This window comes from Dasypus novemcinctus, chromosome 21 (assembly GCF_030445035.2).
Source record: "Dasypus novemcinctus isolate mDasNov1 chromosome 21, mDasNov1.1.hap2, whole genome shotgun sequence".
Taxonomy (NCBI): Eukaryota; Metazoa; Chordata; class Mammalia; order Cingulata; family Dasypodidae; genus Dasypus; species Dasypus novemcinctus.
This window is the reverse complement of record NC_080693.1, coordinates 9,555,404-9,575,747: the sequence shown is the minus strand read 5'-3', so window position 1 is coordinate 9,575,747 and position 20,344 is coordinate 9,555,404. Positions and strand designations below refer to the sequence as shown.

Below are 20,344 nucleotides of genomic sequence, written 5' to 3'. Positions count from 1 at the left end.
CAGTAGTGGGCCTGGGTCGGTCTTCAAGCAGCACTGAGCTTCTGCTCCCCTCATGCCTGCAGAGCCACCAGGCAGGAATGACCCTCTCCAATTCTTCCATCAGAGAGTTTTTGAGGGCAGTGGAGCAACGGAACTTCCTCCATGGACTGGAGTTTCTCTATTTACCTCCTAGACACACAAGTGATTTCTTCCATAGTCAATTCCTCCTTCAGTCACACAGAGTTTGGACTTGAGGGGTACAGGAAATATGGGACTTTCTCTTGACAGAAACTTAACATGAGAGAAGCTACTCTACTGATGAGATTGTTAATATAAAAGAGACTGCTTAAGAGACTTCTGTATATGTTTATGTATGTTCATTTATTTCTTTATTAATCTGTTCATATATTTACATTATAATTTTTGTGTTGATCTTATGAGTATAAACTTTATTTTTCTCATCTATATAATATCTACTATATACATAAGTTGAACATATATGTAGTTCAGTAATGACTCTTTTAACAATATAAACTTACAAGAGTATTTAACAAAAAACTAAGTTATAAGTAAATGTAAATTTTACTTAAATTTTTAATAGATGTAAAATAAAAATAAAAGCATTTTCTCCCTTGGGAAGAAGATATACAATATACTTACAAAGAGTGTTATATAATAGTATATTTGAAAAGAATAAATAATAAAAATGTAAAAGTGATATCTTCACTTGGAGAGGTTTTTATTCCCATGTGAGAGTGCTGCAGTATGAGTCTCTGAGCAGGAAGAAATCCCTCTTGGACAATATCAAAAAATCTCCACTCCCCATCCCAAACTATCTCTCACTCCGGCTTTCCAAGTTAAATGACACACCTCAAAGGAACGCTGAGGGAGCAGCATGGATCTCCTTTCCCAGAAACAGCTGGCATCCCTAAGGTGATAATTCTAGTCATGTATACTCATGCTGTGGGAGACAGTGAGCAAAAACTGGAGGCTTATAATGACTACTGAGGAAAGCAGTAAGTGACACTCAGCATTTGAGGCATCCACATGACATAAATGAACCAATAGTTTTCTCTATTTCTCCCCAAAATAGAGAAACCTGGGGTTGTTGTGGGGCTGGATCAGTGATGATAGGAAAATCCTTCTCACTGTGGAGCTGATAATTTAGGAAAGAATGGAAGATTCAACAGGAAACTGAAGAGAATACACGGCATGTCAGGAAATCTTAAGGGTGATGGAGAAGCATAAGTAGGGAAGCTGGGGGGTGAAGTTTTGGGAGAAAAGGGGGCTCATGAAGTGGACGACAGGCAAGCTCTGAAAAGCGGGTATCTGAGTAGTGAGGGAAACTGGCAGAAGCATTGAAGGATGAGGGGCATAATGAATAATTCTGCTATGAACATTGGTGTGTCTCTCTGTGTCACTGCTCCCAGGGCTTTTCGGCATATACTCAGTAGTTGTATTGCAGGCTCACATGGCAAATCTATATTCTACTTCTTTAGGAATTGCCAAACCGTCTACCACAGGGGCTGGGCCACTCTGCATTCCCACCAACAGTGAATAAGTGTCCCTACATCTCACATCCTCTCCAACTCATGTAGTTCTCTGTCTTTTTAGTACTGGCCAATCCAATAGGTGTGAACTGATATCTCATTATAGCTTTGATTGGCAGTTTCCTAATCATGTTGAACTTTTTTCTTTTTCTTTGTTTTGCCATTTGTATTTCTTTGGGCAAATGTCTATTGAGATCTTTTGCCCATCTTTTAATCATTTGTCTTTTTATTGTTGAGTTGTGACATCACTTTAAATATCATGGCTATTGAACCTGTATTAGACATGTAATTTCCAAATATTTCCTCCCACTGAGTCAGCTGCCTTTTCACCCTTTTGACAAAGTCTCGTAAGGTGCAAAAGTGTTTAATTTTGAGGAGGCCTCATTTATCTGTTTTTCTTCTGTGGCTTGTGTTTTGGGTGTAAGGTCCAAGAAACCACAACCTACCACAAGATCTTTAAGATGTTTCCCTGCATTTTCTTCTAGTAGTTTTATGGTCCTGGCTTATCTACTTGGGTCTTTGACCAGTTTTGAGTTGATTCTTGTATACTGAGTGAGATAGGGGCCCTTTTTCACTTTTTTGGTTATATATATCCAGTTCTCTCAGCACCATTTGTTGGAAAAACTGTTTTATCCCATGAACATGGACTTGGTAGGTTTGTCAAGAATCATTTGACCATGGGAAGAACATGTGGCTCAAGTGATAAGGCCTCTGTCTACCATATGGGAGGAACTGGGTTTGATGCCTGGGCCTTCTGGTGAAAAAAGAACGCAGGTGTTCATGGCAAGCCAGTGGCCACGTGGTGAGCTGAGTGCCCACACGGTGAGCCAAGTGCCCTCCTAGTGAGCTGAGTGCCTCACAGTGAGTGTCCATGTGGGTACCTGAACAGTGAGCCGAGTGCCCACATTGTGAGCTGAGTGCCCACACAAGTGCCTGCATGGTAAGCCAAGTGCCCACGTGGTGAGCTGAGTGCCCCCATGGTGAGCCAAGTGCCCATGTGAGTGCCCATGTGGTGAGCCAGTGCCCATGCAATGACCATTGCCCACACGGTGAGCCGAGTGCCTGTGCGAGTGCCTGCATGGTGAGCCGAGGGCCTGCATGAGTGCCTGTGTACTGAGCCAGTCCCCGTGTGGCGAGCTGAGCACCCATGTGGTGAATCAGTGCCCACACAAGTGAATCACGTGGCAAGGTGACAACACAACGAAAGAGAGGAAGGGGAGAGTCAACGTGAAGTGCACCAAAGACCAGGAAGTGAGATGGCGCAATGGACAGGGAACCTCTCTCCACATCAGGGGTCCCCAGAATCGAATCCTAGTGAATCTTAGAGGAGAAAGATGAGAAGAGAAGACAAAAGGAGACACAGATACAGAAGATCACACAGCAAATGGACACAGACAGCAAAAACAGCAGGGGGGGAGAGGGAGGAGAAAAGGAAAAAAAAAAAGAACCAGTTGACCATAGAGATGAGGTTTATTTCTTTACTCTCAATTCTATTCCACTGATAGATATTTCTATCTTTATGCCAGTACCATGGTGTTTTGACCACTCTACCTTTCTAATATGTTTCAGGCTCAGCAGTGAAATGCCTCCCATGTTGCTCTTCTTTTTCAGGATGCTTTCGGCTATCCGGGTGCACTTTCCCTATGAAATGAATTTGAGTAATTGCCTTTTCTTTCTGTAACATAGGCTGGTGGAATTTTGATTGGTGTTTCACTGAATCTATAAATCGTTTTGGGTAGGACTGAAATCTTCATGATATTTTCTTCCTATCCATGATCACAGAATGTCTCTCCATTTGTTTAGGTCTTCACTGATGTCTTTTAGCATTGTTTTGTAGTTTCCTGTATATTGGCCCTGTACTTTCTTGAAGTGTCCCTTTAGAAGGGCGAAAGCCAGGAGAACATAATTTAAAAAGATGAAAATTTTGACTTGCTCAAATCTTTAGTCAATACAGTGGCACCATGGTCCCTGTGGAACAAGATCAAGATAACTTGATCATTGTTCTCTTCCCACATGAAGCAAGATGTCTTAGTGATGCCATAGGCCCTTCTTTTGGAGTCCAATAAGTAATCTAGGGCTATGCATCATCTAATACCCTGACCTCCAAACGGCAATGGGATTCAGGCAAGACATCCAGTCCCTGGGTATTCTGTTTAATCTATTGGGATAATTCTTAGACATGACCATCTGTTTTTCTTTTAATTTCAATGTAATATTTTGTACATCTATTACTCATTCTGTCCCAAAATCAGTGATGCTAGGGTCTTAGTATCAGAGGGACTATTCTGACAGCTCATTTGTGCACTGGAGAGCTGTGGCCAGTGTGGATTGTGGGGGCAAGTGCTTGAGGGTTCTGCATCTGAGTAAATACCTATTGTAATTTTCACCAAACCCAAGTATAGGAAATATGGTCCAGAGTACGGGTTGGGTAAGACATTCATGGGGGAAGCCTTTTCATCCCCTTATAAGCCAGCCTGCCTCTCTCTACTGCCCGTATTCTCTCTGTACCTATAAAATTCAGTTTGGATGGTTTAGTGTTAAAGGGATGACAAAAACTTATAATTGTGAAATTGGAAAGATAAATGATTTTACTAACCATCTAGATTTGCTTGAGCTTCCATTTTATCCAGGGAGTTATAAAGAAGAAACAGAGATTAACTCAAGTGGGCAGGCCTACCAATAATCCTTTCAGTGCTGACAAAACCCCCAGCCCCAGCATGAGGAGAAGAAATGTAACAGTCGAGCTGACACTAGCAAGGCCTGCTGATCTTCACCAGAGAGCCTCGACCTTACTTCAGTACCCTGCTGGGTGATTATCAAACTGGGCCCCAAGGACACCCTGTTCAAAGAGCCCCACAGCCTTGTAATGGACGGAAAGCATGGAAGGCATGGACGGCACATAGTAAGAGTAAATCGTGTCCCCTTATCTCTCCCCATTCCCCCACACCTCTTTTTCTTGAGCAGCCACGTAAGCTGCTCCCACAACTCAAACTTTTGAGTAGAGAGTTTAATTCTTTTCTGCATTAATACAACTTTAGCTCAGTAACTAGCTCTGCACTCACTGTATAAATCTTTCATTTTTAGCACAACATAATCAAGCAAGCTTATATATCATGTCTCATATTGGGCATCAAATAAATTTCTTAAGGGATAATCCCACAAACTGCCTAAAAGCCATGGTCTTTTTTCATGAAGTTACTGCTGAATGAGATGGAACATTGCAATAACGGGTGTGAAAATGGAATGGTAAATGATTTTACTAACTATCTTGATTTGCTGGAGCTTTCATTTTATCCCAGGACATATAAAGAAGAAATGGAGGCTAACTGAGGTAAACTGACATACCAACAATCCTTTGCAGGGGTGATAAAGCCCCTTGGCACAGCCTGAGAGGAGAAACCATGACAAAGGATTCAAGCTGACACCTGCAAGGCCGACTTCCCCAGATGGCTACAATCCTACATCCACATCCTGCTTGCTGATGAACAAACTGGCCTCAAGGACACCCTGCCCAAACAGCCCCCATGTCCACGTATCTAACAGAACACAGGTACTAACCACAAATAGTGTCCCCTTTATCTCTTACCATTCCCCTACAACTCTCCTTTGTCTCAGGCAGCCATATAAACTGCTCCCCCTGCTCAAACCTTTGAGCAGAAACCTCTTTTTTGGTGCTGCCCCTGCATTAATGCAACTTTAGCTCAATAAACTTCCCCTGCACTCCCTTTTTAAGTCTCTGTGTTTTATTTTACCATAACATGGGAAAAAGATACTCTTGGGAGGAACAACCAAGAGAGAAACATCTTTTCACAAAAATTGGTACACTGTAAGACATTTGTGGCTATTCTGGGCCCCCTCCCCTACACTTCCAAATAAATTTGATTATGGATTTTTTGATTTCTGCAAAAAATGCTGTTGGGATTTTTATTGGGATTGTGTTGAATCTGTAAATCAGTTTGGGTAGAATTGATAATTTAATGATAGTCTTCCAATCCATGAACATGGAATGCCCTGTCATTTATTTACCTCCTCTTCAGTTTCTTTTAGTAATGTTTTGTAGTTTTCTGAGTACATGTCCTTTATGTACTTGGTTAAATTTATTCCTAAATATTTGGATGTTTTAGTTTCTTTTATAAATGAAAATTTTTTCCTGATTTTCTCCTCAGATTGCACATTGGTAGTGTATAGAAATGCTCTTGACTCTTGCATATTAATATTGTATCCCATCACTTTGCTGAACTCATCCAATAATTCTAGTAGTTTTGTTGTGGATTTTCATCCCTCTCTTTGTACATACAAGGCACACAAAAATATGTGAATATTTATTTATATACAATACAAACACCTATATACATACACCCATAATATAAATATATATGTAATTTCCCTACATAGTTTTTCAGTGCCAGTTCCACTGTAAAATGGGCTTTAAAGTGTAATTTTCAAGAACAGTCCTGAGCCTTCATAATTTGAGGAGGACCACAGAGTTGGTCACTGGGTCAACCTCACAAGTGGCTCAGCTCTGAGAGGAGCAGGGGCATTTTAATGCTCATTCATGTACATTCACTGTATCCTGTACATTATGGTGTAGGCAGCTGCTCCTGTTGTGGAAAACACAAGTATTTTTGGAATAACCTGCCCCCCTTCATCATTGTCCCATTCTAAGCACTCCTGACATTTGTGGGTCTAGAATCCTGGCTGGCATCCTGCTCTCCCTTTCCTCTGAACTAGGGACCTGCAGACACCATGGTTTTCCACAATCTCTCTAGCTTCTTTCTGGGGCCTGCAGGCTCCCAGGGATCAGAATACATTCTCCACACCTCTCAAATCCCCACCTCCTTCCTCAGCCTCATATCTCAAAGTCAGAGTGGAAAGATACAGAGTAAAAGAATACACATGCAGAAAATGCATTTGCAGTAGTACACAGAGTAAAGTGGAGACAAGAGAGAAAAGCAGACACAAAGAAATATAGCGGTAGGACGTCTGGGAATATGGTGGACCAGAAAGACATGGGACTCTCTTCTCTCCCAGAAGGATAGCTAGAGGACTGGCTGAAATGGCCTGGAAAAAATCTTCTAGAGTTTAGGACACCAGGCAAAGGCTAGACACCACCCAGAGAAGAGAGGGACAAGGAAAAGAATCGGGAGGGCAAAACTGAGAGTTAAAACCAGCAGCTGCTCCTGCGGGCACCCTGCCCTCACTAAAGACACTTGAGAATTCTCATGCCTCAGGGCTGCTCCAGACAAAGGAGGCTCCAGGGGTCCACCTCCCCAGGAAAGGGGAGAGAGAGGGACACAGCCTAAGGCTGACTCAGCTTTTGACCCGCAAATTTGGACTGTTGGGCCCAAAAAACCTTCCACACTGGGTGGGGCTGCACCATCCTTTGCCTTGGGAGCCAACTAGGGACTAAAGAGATCTGGGACTAAAGAGATGTGACCCTTTCAATCTCCCTCTCTACTAAACGGGTCTGAGTGTGGAGGACGCACCACCCCTTAAAGGGCAGAGAGAGGGACATAGCCTAAGATGAACAACCTTTGACCCACAAATCTGGTCTGCTCTGTCCCACAAGCCCTTGCAGGCCAGGTGTGGCTGTGCCATTGTTTGCCTGGAGAGCAAGCTCAGGACAAAAGAGATCCTGGACTAAAGGAGCCCACCCTCCCAATATCCTCTACTAACTGGGAATGGTTGTTGAGGACACAGAGGGGAGTGGAAATATTTCCTACCCTGGAAAAGTAAGGGGGCTTCCAGCAAAGGCTGGAGAGCTGTCTCTGAGAAAGTTTGAATTACAAGGCTCTTAGCCATCAGGCAGGAACCTCTAAACACAGTGGTCCAAGTGAACAGCAAACACTCTTTGACCTGGCTTTGAACTGCCAGGACTGCAAAGATTGCCATCTCCTGGTAGATAAAGTAAGTGTATGTGAAAATCATTGCCAAAGTCAATATTCCCTCAAATAAAGAGCAGGGCTCCTGAGGGCTCTGGAGACATCCAGACACTGTAGGCAGGGCAGACAGCTCAGGAGTTTGGTGTCCTGCCACTGGGAACTACTTTGGAATTTATGCTCCCCAGTGTGACAGTTGGAATCCATTGTGGTTTCCTACACATGGCTCTTCTGCCCCTTCTATTTGAACCTATAATTAGTACTAGAATTGATAGGTGTGTGTCCAGGTGTTACTGGATTTTATCTAGGTTCTTGGCTATGCTGCAGAAATAAATTTCAAGAGCATGCCAGATGAGTTAGGTCAGTAATTTATTCAGGTAGGGAGGGAAGAAAAATGGAGAAAATAACAGAGCTGTGGTCCCAGGTAGAGCAGAAAGGTGTGAAAAGGGATAAAGGGGGTTGATTTACAAGCTACAATTACCCATTACAGATTATAATCCCCAGGTTTACTTGCATGGCCACATGGCAGAGGAAAAATGGCGAGATCAGCTTGCAGAGGGCAGGAACGTGCCCAGAGGCAAGAGAGCAGGGCTCTAGCTCTCAGGCCTCCTGGTCTGCTTTACCAACTATTAACTAACCCACCCCCTTGCTAATGGCAGGGGAGGGGTTTCAGCTGTTTACTGTTTGATTGATCACCCCACCCATCAACCCCTTAGTGAGGACCCAATGATAAAGTCCCTAGGGAACATCGAGGGCTTTTCCTTGCATCCAGAAGAAGTCTTTGTTCTGGAGAGCAGAATCCTGGGGGTGGGGGCCTTCCAGCAGCCACGGTGGGGGTTATTATGTCCATGTGGACTCTCTGCAAGATTCCAGATCTGTCTATTAATTGCCTATCTTACTAGCCTGCTTCACAAGAGACTTAAAACTCTGGGCTCTCCATTTTCCAGTTGTGCCCTGAATCTCAACAGCATTACAACGCCTACACTCCAGTTCATTGGTCTCAACCAGGACAACTAACAAGATGACGACTGACAACAACCATCTCAAGGAACAGAGAAAGTCTGCAACTGCAAGCAAGATAGCCCCATGGGATCTAAGCCCTCTCTCAACTAGAGGCAGAGTGGGCATTACCTTCCCAGAATCGTCGGGATTTGGAAATGAAAGATGAACTAGAGTAGACTTACTTTTATTCTACTGTAGTCTTATTTTCATCCTAATAATGGAAGAATTCTTGTCATTGACATGGAGGCAGTGATCACTAGAGGTTCTGAGGGGAGGGAAAGGGAAAAATAGGTGTAATATGGGGGCATTATCAGACCTGGGGAATTGTCCTGAATGACATTGCAATGACAGTTACAGGCCATGGTATGGCCATTTGGAACAACTTCCAAAACTGTGGGAGAGAGGGTGAAGTACAATGTAAACTATAATCCATGCTTAACGGCAATGCTCCAAGATGTGTTCATTCAATTGTGGCAAATGTACCATACTAATGAAAAATGTTGATGTGGGAAAATATGGGAGGGCTAGGGAGTGGGGCATATGAGAATCCCCTGTATTTTTTATGTAAAATTTATGTAATCTAAGTTTCTTTTAAAAAAGTAAAAAAGTACAATTTTTAAAAAGTAAATAAATAAGAACGGCTTTTTCTGACTTTTATATCCTTTCTCCCCAAGTCCCTAGGAAGGGAGTCTGCAACCCATTACTGGGTCCAGCGACCAGTTTTGAGCAGTTAACATTAGGGACAATCCTAATGATCCAGGTTGAACTGAGAATCAGAGAGCAGCAGTAACACACAACCTCTCGCCACTAAATCTCTATGAAAGACAAAGAAATTAAGCATCTGTGTAAACTACCATCAAAACCAGAAGTTGTATTAGTCAGGATTCTCTATGAAAATAGAATAAATAAGAGGTATCTGTCAATAGTAAGAGATTTTATCAGTCTCTCACACAACTGTGGGGATGCACAAGTCCAGGTTCCACAGGCAGGCTGCAACCAGGGGCCCCAACGAAAGTCCAATGAAGGTCCTTGATGAGTTCTGGGAGATGCTGTCTGCCCAAATATGAGCTGGGAAATTCTCTCTCAATGTTGGAATCACTTCACCTTTTGAGGCAATCAACTGATTGGATAAAGCATCACTCATTGCTGATGGCAGTCTCCCTGATTGATGTAATTGTAATCAGCTATCTATGATTTACCACTGTAGTAAAGTCAGTGGTAACTAAAGTCCATAAGTGCCCTTGTATTACAGTTAGCCCAGTGCTTGCTTGACCAAACAACTGGGCACAATTACCTGGCCCAGTTAACACATTAGTCTAACCAACACAAATGTCTAGACATCAGCAATAAATTATGAGCAATACTAAGAAAATGGAACTCTCATGAAAGAATGAACTTGTATGTCCAAGAAGCACACTGTGCCTCAATCAAAATAAACCTGCATAGACCTGCTCCAAGAAACATACTACTCAGAATGTAAAACATTAAACATAAAAAGAAAATTCTGAGAGCAGCAAGGGAGAAGCAAACCTTCACAGACAAGGGATGCCCAATAAAACTTAACTGTGGATATCTCAGCAGAAACCATGGAGGTAAGAAGACAGTGGTATGATACAATTAGGATATTGAAAGAGAATACCTGCCAGCTGACAATGCTTTATCCAGCAAAATTGTCTCTAGCAGTTTGATACAGTTTTGAATTCGAAAAACAGATATTGGATTATGTTTGTAAACTGGTCTGCACCTGGGCATGATTACATTATGATTAGGGCTTTGATTGGGCCATAGCAGTAGGGTTTTGAGTCCCTGCCCTTGGTAGGTGTAGACCTACAGATAAAAGGCATGGCAAAGGACAGAGTTGGAGCTTTTTGATGCTGGAAGTTTTTGACGTTGAAGTTCTGATGTTGGAGTTTGCTGCTGAAGTCTTAAGCTGGAGCCCAGGGAAGTAAGCACACAGAGGAAAGGGAAGCAAGCCTTGGGAAGAGAGGAACCCTGAGCCCGGAGAGAAGCAAGCCATGGGAAGAGAAGAACCCTATGCCTGGAGAGAAGCAAGACCCAGGAAGAGAGGAACCCAGAAAGCCTGAACCCTCACAGACATCACCAGTCATCTTGCACCAACACGTGAAAATAGACTCTGGTGAGGGAATTAACTTACGCTTTATGACCTGACATCTATAAGTTCCTACCCCAAATATATACCCCTTAGGAGAGCCAAAAGACTTCTGGTATTTTGCATCAGCACCCCTTTTGCTGATTAATACATTGTCCTTCAAATATTGAAGTGAGTATAAAATATTCACAAACAAACAGAAACTAAGAAAGTTGGTAAAAAAGAATCCACTTTGCAGCAAATATTAAAGGAAGCCCTAGAGATTGAAAGAAAAAGACAGGAGAGAGGGGCATGGAGGAGACTATAGAAGAAAGAATAGTAGAAAGGATATCCAAAAGATTAAAAAGTTAGATGAAAATATAATGTGACATATGAAAACCAAAGAATAAAATGGTGGAAATAATGCATTTACAGTAATATCATTGAATGTGAATGGATTAAATTCCCCAATCAAAATATACAGGCTGACTGAATAAATAAAAATATATGAGCCATCCATATTCTGCTTACAAGAGACTCACCTTAGACCCAGGGATACAAACTGGCTGAAAGTAAAAGGTTGGAAGAAGATAGGCCATGCAAACTGTAACCAAAAAAGAGCAGGTGCAGGTACACTAATGTCAGATAAAACAGACTTTAAATGCAAAAATGTTATGAGATACAGAAGTCCAGTATATATTACTAAAAGGGACAATCCATCAGGAAGATAGAGCAGTCACAAATATCTATGCACCAAACCAGCGTGACCAAAAATACATGAGAATCTGCAAAAGAGAAATAGAAATCTTTATAGTAATCTTTGGAGACTTCAACCCACCACTCACATCATTAGATAGAAAAACTAGACAGAAGATGAGTAAGGAAACAGAGACCTTGAACAATAAGATAAACACGTTAGACTAACAGACATATACAGAATGTTGCATCCAAACTCTGTGGGTTTTGCATTCTTCTCAAGGGTTCATGGATCATTTTCCAGGATAGACCACATGTTAGGGCCAATGCAGCTCTCAGTAAGTGTAAAAAGATTGAATTTATACAAAGCAACTTCTCCTATCATAATGGAATGAAACTAGAAATCAATGATAGGCAGGAAATTGATAAATTCAGAAATGTGTGGAGGTTAAACACCACACCACCAAATAATCAGTGGGTCAAAGAAGAAATGACAAGTGAAATCAGCAAATATTTTGAGACAAATGAAAACAAGAACACAGATACAAAACTTATGGAATGCAGCAAAGGGAATCTTGAGAGGGAAATTTATAGCACTGGCATCTATAGTAAAAAAGAAGAAAGAACTAAACTCAAAGATTTAACTGAATGACCAGATGTGGCTCAAGCGGTTGAGCTCCAGGCTCCCATATGGGAAGTCTTGGATTCAGTTCTCAGTGCCTCCTGAAATAACAAAACGAAACAAAACAAAACAACAAGCAAAACCAATAAAAAACCAACTATAGGAAACTGATATGGCTCAGTGATTGTGCATCAGCTTCCCACATACAAGGTCATGGATTCACTCCCTGGCCTTCTGTACTTCAAAAAGAAAAAAAGATTTAACTGAAAAACTGGGAAGCAAGGAAAAGAACAGCAAACCCATCCCAAAGCAAGCAGAGGGAAAGAAATAATAAAGATTAGAGGAGAAATAAATGAAATTGAGGACAAAAAAAAATGAATAAAATCAAAATCAAAACGCTGGGGGAGCAGATGTGGCTGAAGAAGTTGACTGCCTGCTTTGCACATGGGGGGTCCAAGTTTCGGTTCCCAGTACCTCCTAAAAACAAACAAAACACAACAAGCAAACAAACAAAAAAACCAACTCAGGGGAGCTGATGTGGCTCAATGGTTTAGCTCCAGCTTCCCACATATGAGGTACTGTATTCAATCCTCGGTCCCAGTACCTAAAAAAAAAAAAAAAAAAACACAAAACAACAACAACATAAAAAAAAAAAACACCAAAAGGCGGTTCTTAGAGAAAATCAATATAATTGACAAAACCCCATTTAGAAAAAAAAACAGGAGATTCAAATAAATACAATGTGAAATGAAAGGGGAAGATTATGACTGACCCCACAGAAATATAAAGGATTGTAAGAGGCTATTATGAGGAACTGTATGCCAACAAACTAGGCAACTTAGATGAAATGGACACATTCCAGGAAATGCACAACCTACACTGACACTACAAGAAATACAAGAAATTAAACCAATCACATTTATGTATATTTGTATGTATGTATTTAAATTTATCCCCCTTCCCTGATGTTTCTCTTTGTCTGCTCATTGTTTGCTCACCTTCTCCAGGAGGCACCGGGAACCAAACCAGGGGTTTCCCACACGGGAGATGAATGCCCACCCACTTCCCATGGACTGTGGTATCTGCTGACCTGTGTCATCTGCTGGTTTAGAAGTCTGCTCATTGCAGCAATGTGCAACAACTAGTTCTTGTAGCTGCAGGTGTGGGGTCCAGCTCTCATTGCAGCAGGTGTGGGCATCTAGCTCTTGTTCAGTGGGTGCGGGCATCTGCTTGTATTTTTTAGGAGGCACCAGGACCCAAACCCAGGACCTCCCATGTGGTAGGGGGATGCTCAACTGGTTCAGCCACATCTGCTTCCCACCAATCACATTTAAAGAGATTGACTCAGTCATCAATAATATCCCAACAAGGAAAACTCTAGGGCCAGATGGCTTCATAGGTGAATTCTACCAAGTAGTTCAAAAAGAATCAACACCAATCCTGTTTAAGGTTTTCCAAAACACTGAAGAGGAGGGAAAATTACCCAACACATCTTATGACACCATCACCCTAATAGCAAAGCCACATAAACACACTATAAGAAAGGAAAATTACAGAACAATCACTCTAATGATCATAGTTGCAAAAATTATCAAGAAAATAGCTGTAAATCAAATCCAACAGTATATCAAAAGACATACAGCACGACCAAGTGGGATTTATTCCTGGAATGAGAGACTGGTTCAACATAAGAAAATCAATCAACATAATACACCATGTTAACGAATGGAAGGAAAACCCCACAAGAACATCTCAATCAATGCAGATAGGGCATTTGACAAAATCCAGTATCCTTTCTTGATAAAAAGACTTCAAAAGAAAGGAATAGGAGGAAAATGCCTCAATATGGTAAAAGACATATATGACAACCCACAGCCATCATTGTACTCAATGGGAAAAGTTGGAAAGCTTTCCCTCTAAGATCAGGAACGAGACAAGGATGCCCACTGTTGCCATTGTTATTGAACATTGTATTAGAAGTTCTAGGTAAAGCAAAGAGACAAGAAAAAAATTAAAGGCATCTGTATTATTTTTGGAATTCATAACCATATCAAACAGCTACACTCCACACTCTGAATTCCAAAAACATATTATAATATTCAAATAAACCTTAAATCAACAACAATACAAGTACTAAATCATATCACAATCAATTTTAGGAAATACATTTTGTCTTGGGGCAAAGTCCTGTCTGCTATAGACCCCTGAAACTTACAAAAAATTTATCCATTTCCAATATACAAATGGACAGACAATGGATAAACATTTTCCTTATAAGAAGGAGAAATTGGGGGTGAAACATGCCTCACGGGTCCTCTACAGTCCAGTAAACCTGCAGGGCATCCTCCATTCCATTTCAGCCTGAAAGTCATTCTTAAGATGATGGTCTCTACTCCTTGGTGCCTTATGGGAACCCACCCTTTCCACAGGCTTGCCCAAAGGCCATTTTCTTGATTCCACCCTCATCAAGCATCTGGGTGTCAACCAAGCTCCAGAGCTCTCCCTCCCAGAGTGCTGGGGTGATTGCCACACCTTATCCAATCTTTGGGTTAGAGTCTTAACCCCCCTAGTACAGTGATGTGAAGACAACATTCCCCCTAACATTTGACATACAGGCTCAACCCTCTGAGAGCAATGAGTTGACCACCTCTTCTTCCCTAACCTTTGGGGGACAGGTACACCCCTCATAGATCTATGGGGTGCCGACCTTAACCATCCTAATTCCTGGGGAATGTGCTCCACCCTCTCTGTACCCTGGGGCAGCAAAACTCTCCCACAATATCAGGCAGAAACATCCACCCTCTTCAATGCTGGGGCAAACTCACCCTCTCTGTATACACGGGTGGGATTCCTCTCTTGGCCCAAGGTGATGTCTTAATTCCAGATCTCAGCTTCCATGGTTTTCCTCTGAAAGGTGTTTCTCCTTCATTCTCTCATTTCTATGTCCCTTTTAGTCCAAACTGACAGTGGTTTTGTTCATACAGTTCTCTCAAAAACCTTGTTGCTTTAGCATGCAAGAAGCAGGGGTCCAAGCCATCAGACGTAAGACTTTTGAGATAACTGCATCTTCAATCCTGATTTACAAGTTCTAAGTTTAGTTAAGTCCTCCAATGGGGCACTTTCATCTGAGAGCTTGTTTTTCAGAGGATTGGAATTTCCAGAATCACTTTCTGTTTTCTTTGTGCCAAAAGTTTGGTCCTCAGCACATCTCTGTCATCTAGCATTTTGCTATAAGCGGCAAGCAGAAGCCAAGATGCATTCTCTGGGTTTGCTTTGAAAATTTTTTCAGATAAATGCCCAGGCTCATCATTTTCAAATTTTTCCTTCCATGAAACACAAGGAGTTAATCTTGCTAACTTCTCTGCAACTTTAAAACATGGATTGCCTTTCCTCCAGTTTCCAGTAATAGTTTCATTATTTACTTTGAAGGCATCATAAAAAGTTTCTTTAGCAGCCACATTCTTATCAACACTCTCTTCAAAGCACTGTAGGCCTTTTCTTCCAAGCCATCTCACAATTCCTCCAAGAAATGCCCCTTACTTATTTATAAAACTGTTCCAGCATTTCAGTAATTACAAAAGCACTTCCTTACTCCTTGGTACAAATTATATTTAGTCAGCCAAAGGGGTGCTGAAGCAAAATACCAGAAATTGGTTGGCTTTCATAAAGGACATTTATTTGGGGTAGGAGCTTACAGGTACCAAGCCATAAGGCATAAGTTACTTCCCTCACCAAAATCTATTTCCATGTGTTGGAGCAAGATGGCTGCTGACATCTGCAAGGGTTCAGGCTCCCTGGGTTCCTCTGGGCTCAGTTCCCCTGTTTTCTCCACAAGATCAGCTGTAGCTATCAGGTGAATGGCTCTGTCTCTCTCCCTGGGGTTTCTGCCATGTCTAAGGAGCCATCCCTATTCCTTTGTGTTCCTCTCCTGGCTCAAGGTTCCTCTCTTCCTGGGGCTTACTTCTCTTTCCTGTGTGCTTACTTCTGTGTATTTGACTTCAGCATCAAACCCCAACATCAAAATTCCAACATCAGAAACCCCCAACTCTGTCCTTTGCCATGCCTTCTATCTCTCAGTCTCCACCCACCAAGGGGTGGGGACTAATGCTCTAATGATGTGGCCCAATCAAAGCCCTTATCATAACTTAATCATGCCCAGGTATTGATCAGATTACAAACATAATCTAATATCAATTTTTGGGATTCATAACCATATCAAACTGCTACAGCACCCAAATAGGAAAAGAGCAAGTAAAACTCTCACTCTCTGCAGATTTCACGATCCTATATTTAGAAAATTCTGAAAGGTCTAGGAAAAGCTACTTGAGCAAATAAATGAGTTCAGCAAAGTGGCAGGATAAAAGATCGCTGTAAAAATTCTGTAAGGTTTTTGTACTCCAGCATTGAAAAATCTGAGAAGGAAATTAGGGAAAATATTCCATTTATGAAAGTAACAAAATGACTCAAATATCTAGGAATCAATTTGCCCAAAGAAGTACAGAACCTATTTGGACAAAACTACAAAACAATGCTAAAAGAAATCAATGAAGACCTCAACAAATGGAAAGACATTCTGTGTTCATGGATTGGAGGACTAAATATCTGATGATGTCAACCCTACCCAAACAGATTTATAGATTCAGTGCAATGCCAATCAAAATTCCAACAGTCTACTTTTCTAAAACAGAAAAGGCAATTGCCAAGCTCATTTGGAAAGGAAAGTGCACCTGGATAACAAAACCATGCTAAAAAAGAAGAGCAAAATGGGAGGAATTTCACTGCCCAACCTTGAAACATATTACAAAGCTACAGTGGTCAAAACAGCACAGTACTGACTACAGACATAAAGATAGACCAGTTGATCAGTAAAATAGAATTGCGTCCCAAAATAAACCTTCACCTCTACAGTCAACTGATTTTTTTTAAGATTTATTTTATTTCTCTCCCATTCCCCTCCCCTCCCCCATTGTCTGCTCTCTTGTGTCCATTCACTGTGTGTTCTTCTGTGTCCACTTGCATTCTCAGCATCACTGCCAATCTGTGTCTTTTTCTGTTGCCTCATCTTGCTGCGTCAGCTCTCCGTGTGTGCGGCAGCACTCCTGGGCGGGCTGCACCTTTTTTGCAAGGGGAGCCCCACACACAAGGAGTGCACCCCACATGGACAGCTGCTCCATGCAAAAAAAGTGTAGCCTATCCAAGAGTGGCATCGCACACACAAAGAGCTGACACAGCAAGATGGTGCAACAAAAAGAGACACAGACTCCCAGTGCTGCTGACAAGAATACAAGCAGACACAGAAGCACACACAGCACATGGATACGAAGAGCAGACAACGGATGGGGAAGGAGAGAGGTATAAATTTTTTTAAAAACTTAAATAAATAAATAAATAAATAGGAAAGGCAAGACCATAAAATTTCTAGGAGAAAATATACAAAAACATCTTAAAGACATTGTGGTATGTGGTGGTTTCTTGGACCTTACACTGAAAACATATACAACAACAAGAACAAAAATAAATAAATGAGACCTCCCCATAACTAAACACTTTTGCATCAAATAGGACTTTGTCAAAAGGTTGAAATAGCAGCCAACTCAATGGGAGAAATTATTTTGAAATCACTATCTGAGAAGGGTTTAATATCCATGATATATGAAGAGAAGTTACAAGTCAACAAAAAAAAGCCAAACGGCCCAATTTAAAAACAGGCAAAAGATCTGAATAGACATTTGTGCAAAGAAGAAATAAAAATGGCAAAAAAAACGTGTAAAAAATATTCAACATAACAAATGATTAGGGAATTGCAAATTAAAACTACAATGAGGGAAGTGGTTTTGGCCCAACGGATAGGGCGTCGACATACCACATGGGAGGTCTAAAGTTCAAACCTAGGGCCTCCTGACCCATGTGATGAGCTGGCACACTAGCAGCACTGTTGCACACAAGGAGTGCCGTGCCACGCAGGGGGGTTCCCCATGTAGGGAAGCCCCATGCCCAAGAAGTGCACCCATAAGGAGAGCCGCCCAGTGCATAAAAAGTGCAGCCTGCCCAGGAATGGCACCGCACACACGGAGAGCTGTTGCAGCAAGATGATGCAACAAAAAGAGACACAGTTTCTGGAGAACTCACAGTGAATGGACACAGACAGCAGACAATTGGGGGGTGGGGGAGTGGTTGGGGAAGGGAAGAAAAATTAAAAAAAAAAAACTACAATGAGATATCATTTCACACTTATGAGAATTGCCACTATTAAAAAGACAGACAAATATAAGTGTTGGAGAGGATGTGAACAGATGAAAACAGTTATTCACTGTTGGTGGGAACGCAGAATGTACAGCCACTGTGGAGGACTGTTTGGCAATTCCTAAAAGAATTTGCATAAAGATTTGCCACATGACCCTGCAATATCACCACTGAGTATATACCTAGAAGAACTGAAAGTAGCGATGCAAACAAACATCTGCACACCTGTGTTCAAAGCAGTGCTATTCAGGATTGCAAAAAGATGGAAAAGACCCCGGTGTACATCAACCAAAGAACGGATCAACAAACTGTGGTGGATGCACATGATGGAATATCACCCAGCTGTAAGAAGAAGAAGTGTGAATATCAAGGACATTATGCTGAGTGAAGCAAGCCAGACACAAAAGGACAAATACTATACAGTTTCATTACTATGAACTACATATATTGTGGAACATATTTTAAGAATCCTCTTAAGTAGACTAATAGAAAGAAACTCAAAGAGGCAATTAGATTAGTGGTTAATTGGGGCTAGGGAAGGCATACTAAGGTGTGTGGAGTTTTTCTCCTTGGAGTAATGAAATAAATCTAAAAATTTTTCTGATGATTGCACAATATTGTGATTCTACTAAAAGTCATTGATTATACACTTTAGATAGATCATATGGTACGTGAATATATCTCAATAAAACTGCTTAATAAAGTAATTGTTGAAGAGCAGCCAGAAATTGCAGCTAGGCACAGGAAGAGAAAAGGAGACTGAGAAGTGAAGAATTTTCTTGTTTGCTTTTTTATTATTATTGAAATAATGAAAAAGCTCTAATAATGATTGGAGTGATGAATGCAGAAGAAAAAAATAATACAGAAGGATTTTTACTTCAACATATGGTGACTTACCTGCTGAGACAGGTTTTATGTTGGATATTCCCCAGGAAACTTCTGAGTTCAGAAGGAAGGTAGTAAACCCCCGGCAGGCCCCGCTGGGCTTCTGTGCTCCCACATCTCCCTGCACCCGGGGCTGGTGCACTGTTCTGGGCCTGCCAAGCCTCCAGGTGGCAGTGAGCTCCTGGACCAGCACACTGTGGTTATCTCCTGACTGGAGAGGCCAGGGGCTGGTGCCATGGAGGCAGGAGGACTCTGCTAAGCGGAGTGATGTGGGGAGTCACATGCAGGCTTTGTGCTGCACCAGGAGCTTTCTCCTTGGATCCCCCACGGGGCGGGGATAAAGCCTGGGTCCAGGACAGCAGTGGCCCCGGAGTCTAGGCTTGGGCTGGAGGCTCCCGGATCCTGCTCCTTCTGGGCCCTTCCCCCTGAAGCTTCAGGGTCACTGCGCTGAGGAGTCCACGTCACCAGGCTCCGCAGACTGGCCCTGAACGCTCCCAACACCGTCTTAGAGATGAAGGCGCGGGGAGGGCAGGTGAGGGGCACGTTTTCACCACCCAGCTGGGCCGGCGCTTCCCGCGCTGTGGCCGCCCGCCTGCAGGGGGCGCGCTGCCGCCTCTCCTGAGGAAACCCCGGAAACGCCCCCGCGTTCCTGCGGGAGGAACAGCCGCGGCGGGAGGTGGAAGGCCTGGTCCCGCGCGGCCGCGGGGAGCTGCCAGGACGGGGTGCTCGGCGGTGGGCGTGAGGAGAGAGCCCCTCTTCCCGCGGGGGCGCGGGGCTGCGTGGCGGTGCTTGGAGCGCTTTCTTCCCTAACGTGCGGGGAGGACTCGGGTTCCTGCGCCGCCCCCGTTAGTTCATCGTCTCCTCAGGGGACGCGCAGGAGGCGTGTTCGCCCAGAGCCCCCGCTCACTGAGGCCGCCAGCTCGAGCCGGGCGTGCTGTCGGGCGTGTGCGGGTTCAGGACGCTTGCTGGAGACAGTCCTGACGGAGCTTCAGAGAGGAAGGACGTCTGCAGCCTGAAAGGGTAGGAGAGTACTGCGGCTTCCAGGGGAGAGGTCGGGGGCGGGCGTGGCCCAGCCCTGGGCTGAGGGAAGGGGCGCTCCTCGGCGCGGCGCCCTCGGCGGTCACAGAGGGGCGGCTGCTCCTGCACCGCTGACAGAGGCGAAAGAAACGTTGACAGACTTACAAGTAGGGGCAGTGCGGCTCCCAGCATTACTTTTAGGTGTTAGTAACCCCAAATTCCAACATTCCTGATAATTTTATATTTCTGACTTTAGTTAAAGCAAACTTTTGAGTAAATTTTTTATTTAAGGTACCAAGGCCGGGGAGTGAATCCGGCACCTTGTGTGTGGGAAGCTGGCAGTACACCGCTGAGCCACTCTGGTTCCCCAATGGTGGTTTTT

The 20,344-nt window shown here is 42.9% G+C and overlaps 1 protein-coding gene and 1 long non-coding RNA gene across 11 annotated transcripts in view; both read left to right on the top strand.

Moving 5' to 3' along the window:
- The window catches only part of LOC131274948 (uncharacterized), a 114,966-nt gene extending 105,917 nt beyond the window's left edge, over window positions 1-9,049 (top strand). For 2 of the 5 annotated variants that reach the window (XR_011646741.1, XR_011646737.1), the window contains one exon: window positions 4,891-5,256. This is a non-coding gene — a long non-coding RNA (uncharacterized lncRNA). Of the gene's footprint in view, window positions 1-4,221; window positions 4,432-4,890; window positions 5,257-8,355 lie in introns of those variants that run through there. The other 3 variants (XR_011646738.1, XR_011646742.1, XR_011646740.1) reach the window with 3 other exon arrangements.
- Window positions 9,050-19,582: 10,533 nt separating this feature from the next.
- LOC131274947 (ral guanine nucleotide dissociation stimulator-like) overlaps window positions 19,583-20,344 on the top strand; it is a 225,986-nt gene continuing 225,224 nt past the window's right edge. For 3 of the 6 annotated variants that reach the window (XR_011646735.1, XR_011646734.1, XR_011646733.1), the window contains exon 1: window positions 19,591-19,965. The gene's annotated coding sequence lies outside the window, so the exon portion shown is untranslated. Of the gene's footprint in view, window positions 19,966-20,344 lie in introns of all 6 variants that reach the window. The other 3 variants (XR_011646736.1, XR_009182269.2, XM_071210270.1) reach the window with 2 other exon arrangements.